The sequence below is a fragment of the Pipistrellus hanaki genome (genome assembly GCF_964339955.1).
Source record: "Pipistrellus hanaki genome assembly, chromosome: 13".
NCBI classification, from domain to species: domain Eukaryota; kingdom Metazoa; phylum Chordata; class Mammalia; order Chiroptera; family Vespertilionidae; genus Pipistrellus; species Pipistrellus hanaki.
In genome coordinates, this window is record NC_140515.1 from 33,089,274 (window position 1) to 33,100,560 (window position 11,287).

Consider the following 11,287-nt stretch of genomic DNA (forward strand, 5'->3'; position numbering starts at 1 on the left):
GGGGCTCTTTCATGAAAAAGTTTGGAAAGACTGAGAATTTGCAGTATCAGTAACAGGCGATAGGGAAGAATCTTTATTTGAAGGGGGAGCTTTGGGTGTGTTGAGCATGAGTTTTCATTGCCTATTCAAGTCCTGCCATTTAGGCAATGATCCTTCTCTCTGCTGGGGAGGCAACCTGTTCCCTGAGCATTCACGCTGCCCTGTGAATGGATTATCACCAGAAGAACTAAGGCTGGCGTCTTCCTGCCATAAAAATTACTGAATCACAAAGAACTGAACAGCTTAGGAGCTGTGAAGACTCCTGAGAGAACAGAAGGGGTTGGACTCCCTTTTAATCAGGTTTCAATGAAGAGACAGGTGTCCTGTCCGTTTCCTTATTGAGGGACGCATTTGTCCCGGCATTAACAAACAAAGTCAGCCTTCCCGGGAGGCCAGCCAGAGCCCGGTCCAATGTGACTTTGGGCCTTTCTGTAAAGACGTGCAGCAGGATTCCGGGCAGTGTAGATAACGGCCTTCTTCTCACTGTAGATGCCTGGCTATTCCAGGGGGCCAGACCTGGTGGCCGTGTTGTTTATCGCTTTTCATGCAAATTCATGAGCGGGCTGAACAATGGCGGGTCCTGTTGTCATTCCTGGCCAGCAGCTCTACTGAAAGAAGACCTGGGAGGAGGAGCGCAAGTCTCCGAACTTGCCTCTGATTTGGGATTTTCTTTTATGGCAGACTCTCTGGAGAGTCTTCAAATAACTGGTAGATCTTTTCAAAGCCAAGCAGCAACATCTTGTTAATAACTTCCTTTCTAGGCTTCATAATTCGTCGCCATGGCAAGTTCTGAGAATTGGTGTGTAGGAAAATGGCTCCTGGCCCTTTGAGAGATGCTAGTTTACAACACTTGGAATCACAATAGGTGCTTTACAACCTGGCAGACCCCATGAACTGGGCTTCTGAGGCTGGGAGAGGTTAATACTGGTAAATGGCCCACTTTTTATTTTCCCTTAGTAGAAGCCTTTATTTCTATTTATTTATTTATTTATTTATTTATTTATTTATTTATTTATTTATTTATTTAAAATCTAATTTTTAAAATACATTGACAGCCAATATTACTTTATATGAGTTTCAAATACTTCACAGGAGAGTGATGAGACAATGAAACACTTTACAGCATGATCACTGGCCCTCTTTCGTACAGCTTGCTAGGAAATGGTATGACTCCAAATTTCCCAGGATGCACATCCACATCCTTAGGAGCCATATTTGTCACTGGGTCCCATGTCGTGATACACAGAAACACCTTGGGCTCTGAGTCAGACAGACCCAAATCCCAACTCCACTAATCACTCGAGGAGTGGCTGGGCTGGTCACGGAACCTCCCTGAGCCTCCGATTTCTCCGCTGTCATTGTAATAACGGCGCCCGGGGAGGTTGTTATGGGGATGAGACGAGCTGAAACACTTCAAATGAGCGCGGTATTGGCACATTGCATACCGCGGCGGAATCTCAACAAACGATGCGTTCTCTTTCTTCTTTATTCATCGCTGTACCTGTCACGGCACCTGGTACAAAGTAGGTACTCAAGAAATATTTGCGGACGTAAATTCAAAGGATTCTCCGTGGCCCTGCTTCGCAGGGACACCGTGAAGTTGGACCCTCTCCAAAAGCTCCCTGAAAGAACAAAGGAAGTTTTGAAGCATGTCAAAGCTACTCACGGTTAAAAATCTTTAGGACGAAGAAGGAAAACAAGAATAATACTAAAAACAACAAAAGTACTAAATTCTGAAGTGAAATTCACCAGGTGAAGTGCTGTTGTTCCTCAAGAAATAGCGCCGGCTGAGGATTGTCGTGTGCTTTAAAGCACAAAGGACAATACACGCGATGAGATGGCTCTTGGGTTTGGCGGATTGTTTGACAGAGACGAGAATGGTTGGAGACAGTGCACTTTTGTAAGTGTATCTTTGCTTATGAATAAATAAAATATAAATTTTTTTTTTAAGTCCTAACTGTTTTTGGCTCGGTGGATAGAGCGTTGGCCTGCAGATGGAAGGGTCCCAGGTTCCATTCCGGTCAAGGGCATGTACCTTGGTTGCGGGCACATTCCCAGTATGGGGTGTGCAGGTGGCAGCTGATGGGTGTTTCTCTCTCATGGATGTTTCTAACTCTCTATCCCTCTCCCTTCCTCTCTGTAAAAAAATCAATAAAATATATATAAAAATTTTTAAATGTATAACATGAGGTGTTGAAGGGAGGGCATCCTCACTCTGATGCGGGGAGTGATTGGCGGAGGTCCATCTCAGAAGGGATTCAGAGGGTGAGTGTGTGACATGGTGCCACCCTTCCCCAGCCAATTCCACAGACATTGCTTACTGATCATGGCATTCCCGCATGCCTGAGTCCTTCTAACTACCGTCAGTTGGAATCTCTCTGAGCTGGCATTTAAGATCCAATGGTGGAGGTGGGGGCATCTGTAAATGTGAAAAAAATAAAAATAAAGTAAAAGAAAAAAAGCCATTAAGCAAAAAAGATCTAACCCTGATTCTAAACAGGGACTTTTGTGCCCATTTAGTGCCTATAACTGAAAATCTCCTCCACCCACCCAGAAAATTTTAGACTAGTCTCCCAGCACAGTCAGGCCATGGCACCAAAGCTACTAGCATCTCTCAGCATGCCACGAGCTTTTATTTTTTATTTTTAAATATTTTTATTGATTTTGGAGAGGACGAGAGAGGGAGGGAGAAGAAGGGAGAAAGGCAGAGAGAAAGTGATTAATGATGAGTGAGAATCATTGATAGGCTGCCTCCTGCAAGCCCCCTACTGGGAATTGAGCCTATGACCTTGACCAGAATCAAACCTGGGACCCTTCAGTCTTCAGGCTGACCCTCTATCGACTGAGCCAAACTGGCCAGGGCTGCCATGGAGCTTTTAGTGAAGTAGTTGTGCTAGTGTAGGTAGCTAGATATTGGTGGAAGAGTGGGGAGCAAAGGGAATTGACATTGTTGAGCCTGATGGACTGGGAATGAATGATGATGGGCTTGCTTCACTAGGAAGTTGCAGCATTCATAAGTACCTCAGGGTGTCGAAGCATTGCCCTGCCACCCCTCCCTCCCCCATGTAAGGAGGAAGGACCAGCTTTTCAATCGCCCCAGGATGCAACTGGTCCATTTGCCTGGACTGTGAGGGTGGGGAGGAATAAAAAAAATAAAGGGGAAATTCTTCTGCTGGGCACATGTGCAGTAGAAGCCAAGATGGCACAGAGGGATAACCACGAAGACCTGTCTGTCTGGCCTGAGAAAAGGACCAGAGAGGATAAGGGACTCAGAACCCCAGAAGATCTAGAAAATGGATTGGTTAGGGGAAGGACCCAAACACAAGCCTATGAAACATTAGGAAATTGATTGGTTATTTAAAAAATTATATTATCTCCTTCCTAAGCCCAAGATGATATAATTCAAGCTTGACAAAGTGCTCCCTCCTTCTCTATTCTTCTCTGTAACGGGCTTCACTCTGTAGTGTGTGCATTCTCTCTCCATAGTAATCATGCAGGCCTAGCAGCCATCTGGGGTCTGGCAGCTGCATGGACTCCAAGTGGGCTCTGAGCACAGGCCTGGACTCAGCACTAGCCACAGCTCAGCCAGGAACAGAATCAGTTAGCTGGGTGGGGACAGAGACTGAACTGGACTAAGCCTTGGGATGGCACAAAATTTCTGGACCCTGGCCCTGTTTCTTGGCCTGATAAAGTCAGGGCTGGGTTTTTTCCACAGTGGGACAGAGCTGACCCCAGACAGGCCTTTGTGTTTGCTCCAGCTTCAATAACCTTAACATCTTAATCTCCCATGTGTAGGTCCCCAGGCTGACACCACAAGAATCCCATTTCTACCACTAACAGTTCTTGATATATATATATTTAAAATATATTTTATTGCTTTTTTTTTTTACAGAGAGAGGGATAGAGAGCCAGAAACATCGATGAGAGAGAAACATCGATCAGCTGCCTCCTGCACCCCTCCACCCCCCCACTGGGGATGTGCCCACAACCAAGGTACATGTCCTTGACTGGAATCGAACCCGGGACCCTTCAGTCCGCAGGCCGACACTCTATCCGCTGAGCCACACTGGTTTCGGCAGTTGTTGATATTTTTCACTTTAATTTTCTTTTTGCTCTAAAACTCAGATACAGGTCTATGTATACTAGATTAAAGGGCAATCAAAATGACAACCGTCACATTGCATCCAGAATAATCCCTGCTCATCCTTGAAGTAAACTTGTTCTTTATCACTTTTCTTCCCCTGAGATGGTATATCCTACAATATTCTTCAGTCTTCATGCTCCCCAAGGCCATCCAACCCATGTGACACAGTGGGCATTTGTATGGTATGGGAGTTGTATGAACCATGGTCTCTGATAAAAGCCTGGCTTGTGGGTCTGTGCTTGTTTTGATTAGGATGCATTGGCTTTAAGTAATAGCAAACCCCAACCGAAATTGGGTTAACTAATAAAGAAGTTAATTATCATACATTACAAAAAATTCAGAGGTGGGATGTCTGCCGATGAGGAGCATAAATTAGAACTCTGGCTCCACTTTCCCAGGCTTCTCTTGTTCTAGCCTTCTCCATGAGTTGGCTTCATTTTCAGGCTGGTAGCAACCTGGCATTAGTACTTTCAATCATCACAACTAGTCACAATTATGCTTAGATGAAGAATGTGTGTTTGTGTGCATGTGTGTGATTATTTTGGGAGACAGGGCTCTGTTTTGCTGTGTTCTCAATAAGAATGAAGAAATCTGCTGAAACTGGTTTGGCTCAGTGGATAGAGTGTTGGCCTGCAGACTCAAGGGTCCCGGGTTCGATTCCGGTTAGGGGCATGTGCCTTGGTTGCGGGTGCATCCCCGGTGTGGGGGGTGTGCAGGAGGCAGCTGATCGATGTTTCTCTTTCTCATTGATGTTTCTGGATATCTATCCCTTTCCCTTCCTCTCTGTAAAAAATCAATAAAATATATTTTTTAAAAAAAGAATGAAGAAATCTTTTTAAGAATTTTCCAACAGACTTTAATGAATCACTAGTTAAAACTAGGCCGTATGCTCTTTCCCCTATACCCGTGGTTGGCAAACTGTGGCTCTCTAGCCACATGCGGCTTTTTGGCCCTTTGACTGTGGCTCTTCCACAAAATACCATGGCCTGGGCAAGTCTATTTTGAAGAAGTGGTGTTAGAAGAAGTTTAAGTTTAAAAAATTTGACTCTCAAAAGAAATTTCAATCATTGTACTGTTGATATTTGGCTCTGTTGACTAATGAGTTTGCTGACCACTGCCCTATACCAATCACTGGAAAGGAGATTTAGTCACTATAATTGACTTACAGCAACAGAATGTATATCCTTTGAGCTGAGGATAGGGTCAAAGGAGGGAGAGGTGGATACACTTTTTTAGCAAGTAAAGGTGATAATAGTAAAATTGTTATTGAGTAGGCAAGCCAATAAGGGCAGAACTGAGAGAATCAGAAATGGACCCTTCACAGAGGAATGACAATTTATCATTGGCTAGTGGTCAATCTCTCTTGAGAAGAATTTAAATGAGAGAAACATTGATTATGCTTTGGGGGTAGTAGAAATTTAACTAAAAATTATACAGAGTTGGGTCTGGGTAGGAAAACCATTTTTAGTTGATGAATATGCAGAAGGAAGAGAGAGCCAGAATCATGGAATGGGCTTTCAGCCCCTTTGCATAAAAAAAGACTTAACCATATATATGCTTGCAATCCAGGGTAAGCACAGCCTAACAGGGGTCCTCAAACTTTTTAAAGTGGGGGCCAGATCACGGTCCCTCAGAGAGCTGGAGGGCCGGACTATATGAACTACTAATTCCTACTGTAACACCTCGGCTGCGCTCACTGCCCAAAAAACCTGGCGGGCAGGATCAGACTCCTCTGCGGGCCGCATGTGGCCCGCGGGCCGTAGTTTGAAGACCCCTGGATATGTATCTTTGCTGTTCTCAAACTACTGAAGAAATTCCAGATGGAAAAAGGGCACTGATGATAAGCTGATGGTTGCTCTTCAAGGTCCACATGTTTGTCTAGATAGAATCCCCACTGGTATTTGCCTGGGATTCCCCACTCAATAGGCTCAATAGAATCTCCAGTTCCTCAGACCTGACCCTTTCTGACTGGGAAAATCTGGAGGGGCTGACACAATCTCCTGATAAAAATGCCAGCTGAAAATGCCAGTATCTTTTATGTTGGTTCCTTGAAAGCCTTGATCATAGTTGCTACTCTTCATCTTCTCCTTAATTTAGAATGATAGTTTAGCCGGGTGTAAAATTCTAGTTTGACAATTGTTTTCCCTCTGAACTTTGACTATATGATTACAGAGTTTTCTGGCATTTGTTGGTGCTGATGTCAGTCTCATTATCAAGGATTTGTAATAATTTTCTTCTTTGTTTATTTTAAGTTGATCTTTTCATTGCTGATATTCTTCATTTTCACAACAATGTAGTTAAGTTTAAACTCCACTCTGTTCAGGAGACTGTGTTTTCAACACTAGAATATATGTCTTTCTTCAGTTCTAGTGGTGTTTCCTTTCCTCCATTCTATTATTCTTTTAAAATTTGAATTAAGTACATGTCAAAGCTCTTCATCCTGTGTGTCATGTAGCTAAAATCTTTTTTAGGTATTATATCTCTATCTCTGATTGTGTTGTGTCACTTTATTTGTTCTTGTAAATCACCATTGCTGTGTCTAGTCTACTATTTTAGCTTAATTATGAGTTCTTTTTATTTTATTTATTAATTAAATTTTTTATTGTCTAAAGTTTTACATGTTAATTATGATTCTTATATCAATGATTATATTTTAAATTTTAAGCATTTTAGTTGGCTCATTTTAAAATACCACCTATTGCCCTAGCTGGTTTGCTCCAGGGACAGAGCGTTGGCCTGTGGAATGAAGGGTCCTGGGTTCGATTCTGGTTAAGGGCACATGCTTGAGTTGCAGGCTCAATCCCCAGTGGGGGACGTGCAAGAGGCAGCCAATCAATGATTCTCATCATTAGTGTTTCTATCTATCTCTCCCTTTCCCTTCCTCTCTGAAATCAATAAAAATAAAATAAAAAAATAAAGAAATACCACCTATTCTTTTTTCTTCAAGTCTTTGTTGAGAAACATTTACAGTATTTTTATTTTCCAGGCTTTTATATTTTCCAATTAACTGTCGATACTAAGATGTGATATTTCTTGGTTGTTGCATCTGGTGACTTATCATGTTTTGTCTTCTCACCTGCTTTATAATTTTTGTATTTACAACAAAATCCCCACATGATATTGGCTCAGAAACTCTGCTCTTGGCCTTGCTGCCGCACAGCTTTCTCCAACCCTATTTATGGTCTCATTACCTGTCAGCTGCTGATAATGGTTCAACCAGCACCTCTGATTCTGACAGTGTTACAGCCAGCATCTCTGATTCACTAGGCCTTTCCACCTTGGTCCCCAGATGCTTCCTGCAGCTCCTATCACTCACTGTGTCATCTAGACAAAAAGATGGAGAAAGCGTAAATAGAGGCCAGGGCTCTGACTTTCATGCACATCTCATTGGCTAGGATTGTGCTGAGACAAAGATGGCTGGAAAAGTGGCCCTTTGAGCTTTTCCAGACCCTCAGTAGAAGGAGACAAGAACAAGGAAGTTTGGGACTGCCTATGAGGTAAGAAAACATCTATTGGGTCTTCTAAAAAGCTTGCTATTGCAAACATAAAAACCACATGCCCATTATAGAAAATCTGGGAAAACAGAATAGAATAAACTTAACCCAGTCTCGGCACTTAAAGCCAAGAACTCTTAACAGTTTGATGCGTTTCCTTCCAGATTCTTGCTTGTTTCCCCCAGGATTCAGATCATGTTGTATTTACAATGATGGTTTTCTTGTAACATGAAAGGATGAGAAATTCTCCATCTGTTATGAAACAATTTTAAACGCGTACTGTCTGCAGAATATTTGGTTATGCTGCCGCAACATAGTGTAACTGCTCGCCTGCTGTCAGGAGTAAGATCTGCCCACCGCCCCCCTCTCCCCCCGACCTTTACCTGTTTTAGAGAATTAAAAACAACCCTGGGTTTCACTTCTTTGTGCTCATAGCCCCCCCCCCCACTTTGTTTTATTTATTTATTTATTTGGTGGAGAAGGGAAGGAGATTTAAAAAAAAAGGTTTGGTTTCTGCTTCAAAGAGCTTTCCTAACGAGTGGTGATTCACTTACATTACATATCATTGTGGATGAACACTGTTCTATCTCTCATGACAGTTTGAATTCAAGGTAATGCATGGAATATGTGTTTTTCTGAAACCCAGTGAATTTATTTGACCCATGTGGGATGTTCCTTGTGTTCTTTCACTCATAAAAAAGGTTTTGGCATTTTGGCTTCAAGAACAAATAAAGAATCACAAATACAAGTTGTGTTTGATTTGTGTCAGGGCTAATTACTTAGGAACCATTCAGCAATAATGGTATCAGATATTTAAGTACTTTGCAAAATGAAATTAATCAAGGGGCTGCTGATTTTAAGAACTATGCAACTAACAAGGGATTGAGGGAAGAATTTTAAGTCGGGATGCCAAGTTCAAGGCAAAATATCAATCTCCTCACATTTGTAATATCTATAAATAAAGTAGATGGGTAGGATAATAACAATTATGTAATGTTAAAGAAAATAAAGAAATACCAGTTCAATGAAGTGATTATAAGGAAAAGAACAATTTCAGGTAGTGGAATAGTTACATTGTACCATTCAGAACTTCTTAAGAGCAAAAGAGTGAATACACATCAACTTCCTTGGTTTAAAGTTAATCATTTGGCTTAAAACATGTTACCTTGTAACTTGAATACCTATGTTATGCCTTGAAAATCCCAGACAGAAAGTAAATTTATACAGAAAGCCAGAAACGTCATCAATGCAATATGTTTGCTGGTGGTCTTTATTATCTAAAACCTTTCTCACAACCCTGGCTAGTTTGGCTCAGTGGATAGAGCTTTGTCCCACAGACTGAAGGCTTGTGGGTTCCATTTCATGACCTTGGGTGGGGATTAACAAAAAAATAAGGCAAAACCCTTTCCCCCACACATTCTTGCACATAAGCCGTGGCAGTAACCTGAACCTGGCCAGGGCACAGAACTTTCACAAATTCTGCAAGTGGAGAGCTTATGCGCTCTGTATGGATTGAATTTTGCTTTTGTAGACGTCAAAGCTTTATCTTTGTTCAGCTTCTTTGCACCACTTTCTGTGGGATTCCTTGCACCGGGGAAAACGTGTATCTAGAACGATAACAGTGCCAAGTTTCTTTTCACGTTTTCCACGTACCATCCTTCTGCCGATAGTTTCTTAGCCATGGAATCACAACCTTCTTCTCCTCCTTCTCCTTCTCCTTCTCCTTCTCCTTCTCCTTCTCCTTCTCCTTCTCCTTCTCCTTCTCCTTCTCCTTCTCCTTCTCCTTCTCCTTCTCCTTCTCCTTCTCCTTCTCCTTCTCCTTCTCCTTCTCCTTCTCCTTCTCCTTCTCCTTGTTCTTGTTCTTCTTCTCCTTCTTCTTCTTCTTCTTCTTTGAGTCAGAATGATTTCCTTTGGGCAGATTCCCAGGAATGAGACTGCTGGGTCACAGAGCATGAACCATGTAGCCTTAGAGTCTGTTGCCAGGGACCACGAGGGTCATTCTTACACCAGTTCTCTGGGGAACCCTTCTTTGAGTTCTTTCTGCTCCATTGGCTGTGCCCCTGCTTTGCAGACGGATGGGACTGGTCTGTCCCCACAAAAGCTGCTGGTTGGAGGGTTCTGCCAGCCTTCAGGGAAAGATAGGGTCATACTCACTGTGGACTTTCAAAACATCTCCACTCACATTCTGACCTCCCAACCCCCATCCCTCAACGTGTTGGTTGCAGCGGGACATTTTTGTTTCTCTCACCCTCCCTTAATTATGATTTAGCTCCTAAGACTTGGGTAAACACTCCAAGTATCATAAGGGGCTGGCTGGCTGGGTGGCCCGTGCTCCATCATGGTACTTTATTCACCCTTCAGCCAGGCTCCGTCCTCCTTACAGAGCCATCCCCATGGCAACAGTCCTCCTTGGGGCAATAAGTATGGGTGGCAAAACCCCACATGCTTAATATGTTTGATGTTTTACTTTTCAAAAAATTCTTTGGGGAAATTCAAGTTGGCTTGTTGAACAAAATAAATACTTTTTTTTTTTTTTTTTTTAAATCGTCAACAAGTGCTAAAGGCGGAGGCTTTGATAACGGGGAAAGCCTGGACTGCTCAACAGCCCGAGACCAGAGGGAGCAGGTCACATCCAGCTCCACTTGAGACCAGAAAGGAATGGGGACACTCCCAGTGGTGGGGGAAACGGACTCAGGTCCCGGACGGCGTTGGGAGCTCCCACCTAAGATTAGTGCTGACATGAAGTGAGCTACCACATGCTACCACTGCAGGGGTCAGGAACTTTACTTGCAGACAGTACACTTTGGGGGCCATTCCCTGTCCTTCCAGGTGGCATCCCACCGCAGTCCTCATTAGCCCTGAAGCCTTTAAAAATGTACACATGTTGCACAGCATACAGAGCGCTCTGCAGAGGCTGAAGGTGTCAGTTCAGAGGGACCAGCCAGCCTGATGTCTTCACTCATCCTTGCCATTTGTCTGTCCACCATTTACAATAGATTTGCTCTTGTTTTACTTAAAAAAAAAAACCACAAAAAACTTATTATGATATTATGAGTATTAATGATTAGAAATGTTATCGTGCTATGTTTTTATTTGTTAATCCTCACCTGAAGATACCGCCCCCCCCCCAATTGATTTTTAAAGAGAGTGTAAGGGAGAAGAAGAGACAGACAGAGAAAAATGTCAATGTGAAAGAGACACACCAATTGGTTGCCTCCTGCATGTCCTCTGAGCAGGACCAGGGCCAGAGATCCACTCTGTATCCAAGGTATGGGCCTTTGACTAGAATCGAACCAGCAACCCTTCAGTCCGTGGGCTCACTCTCCAATCACTGAGCCAAACTGGCTAGGGTAGTACCATGTTGTTCTAAATATTATGCTTCTTGGCTTAATAAGCAAATATCTTTTTTGTTTAGATTCCCTCCCTCCCTTCCTCCTTCCCTCCTTTCCTTCTTTCCTTCCTTCCTTCCTTCCTTCCTTCCTTCCTCCCTCCCTCCCTCCCTCCCTCCCTCCCTCCCTCCCTCCCTCCCTCCCTCCCTTCCTTCCTTCCTTCCTTCCTTCCTTCCTTCCTTCCTTCCTTCCTTCCTTCCTTCCTTCCTTTTTTATTTCTT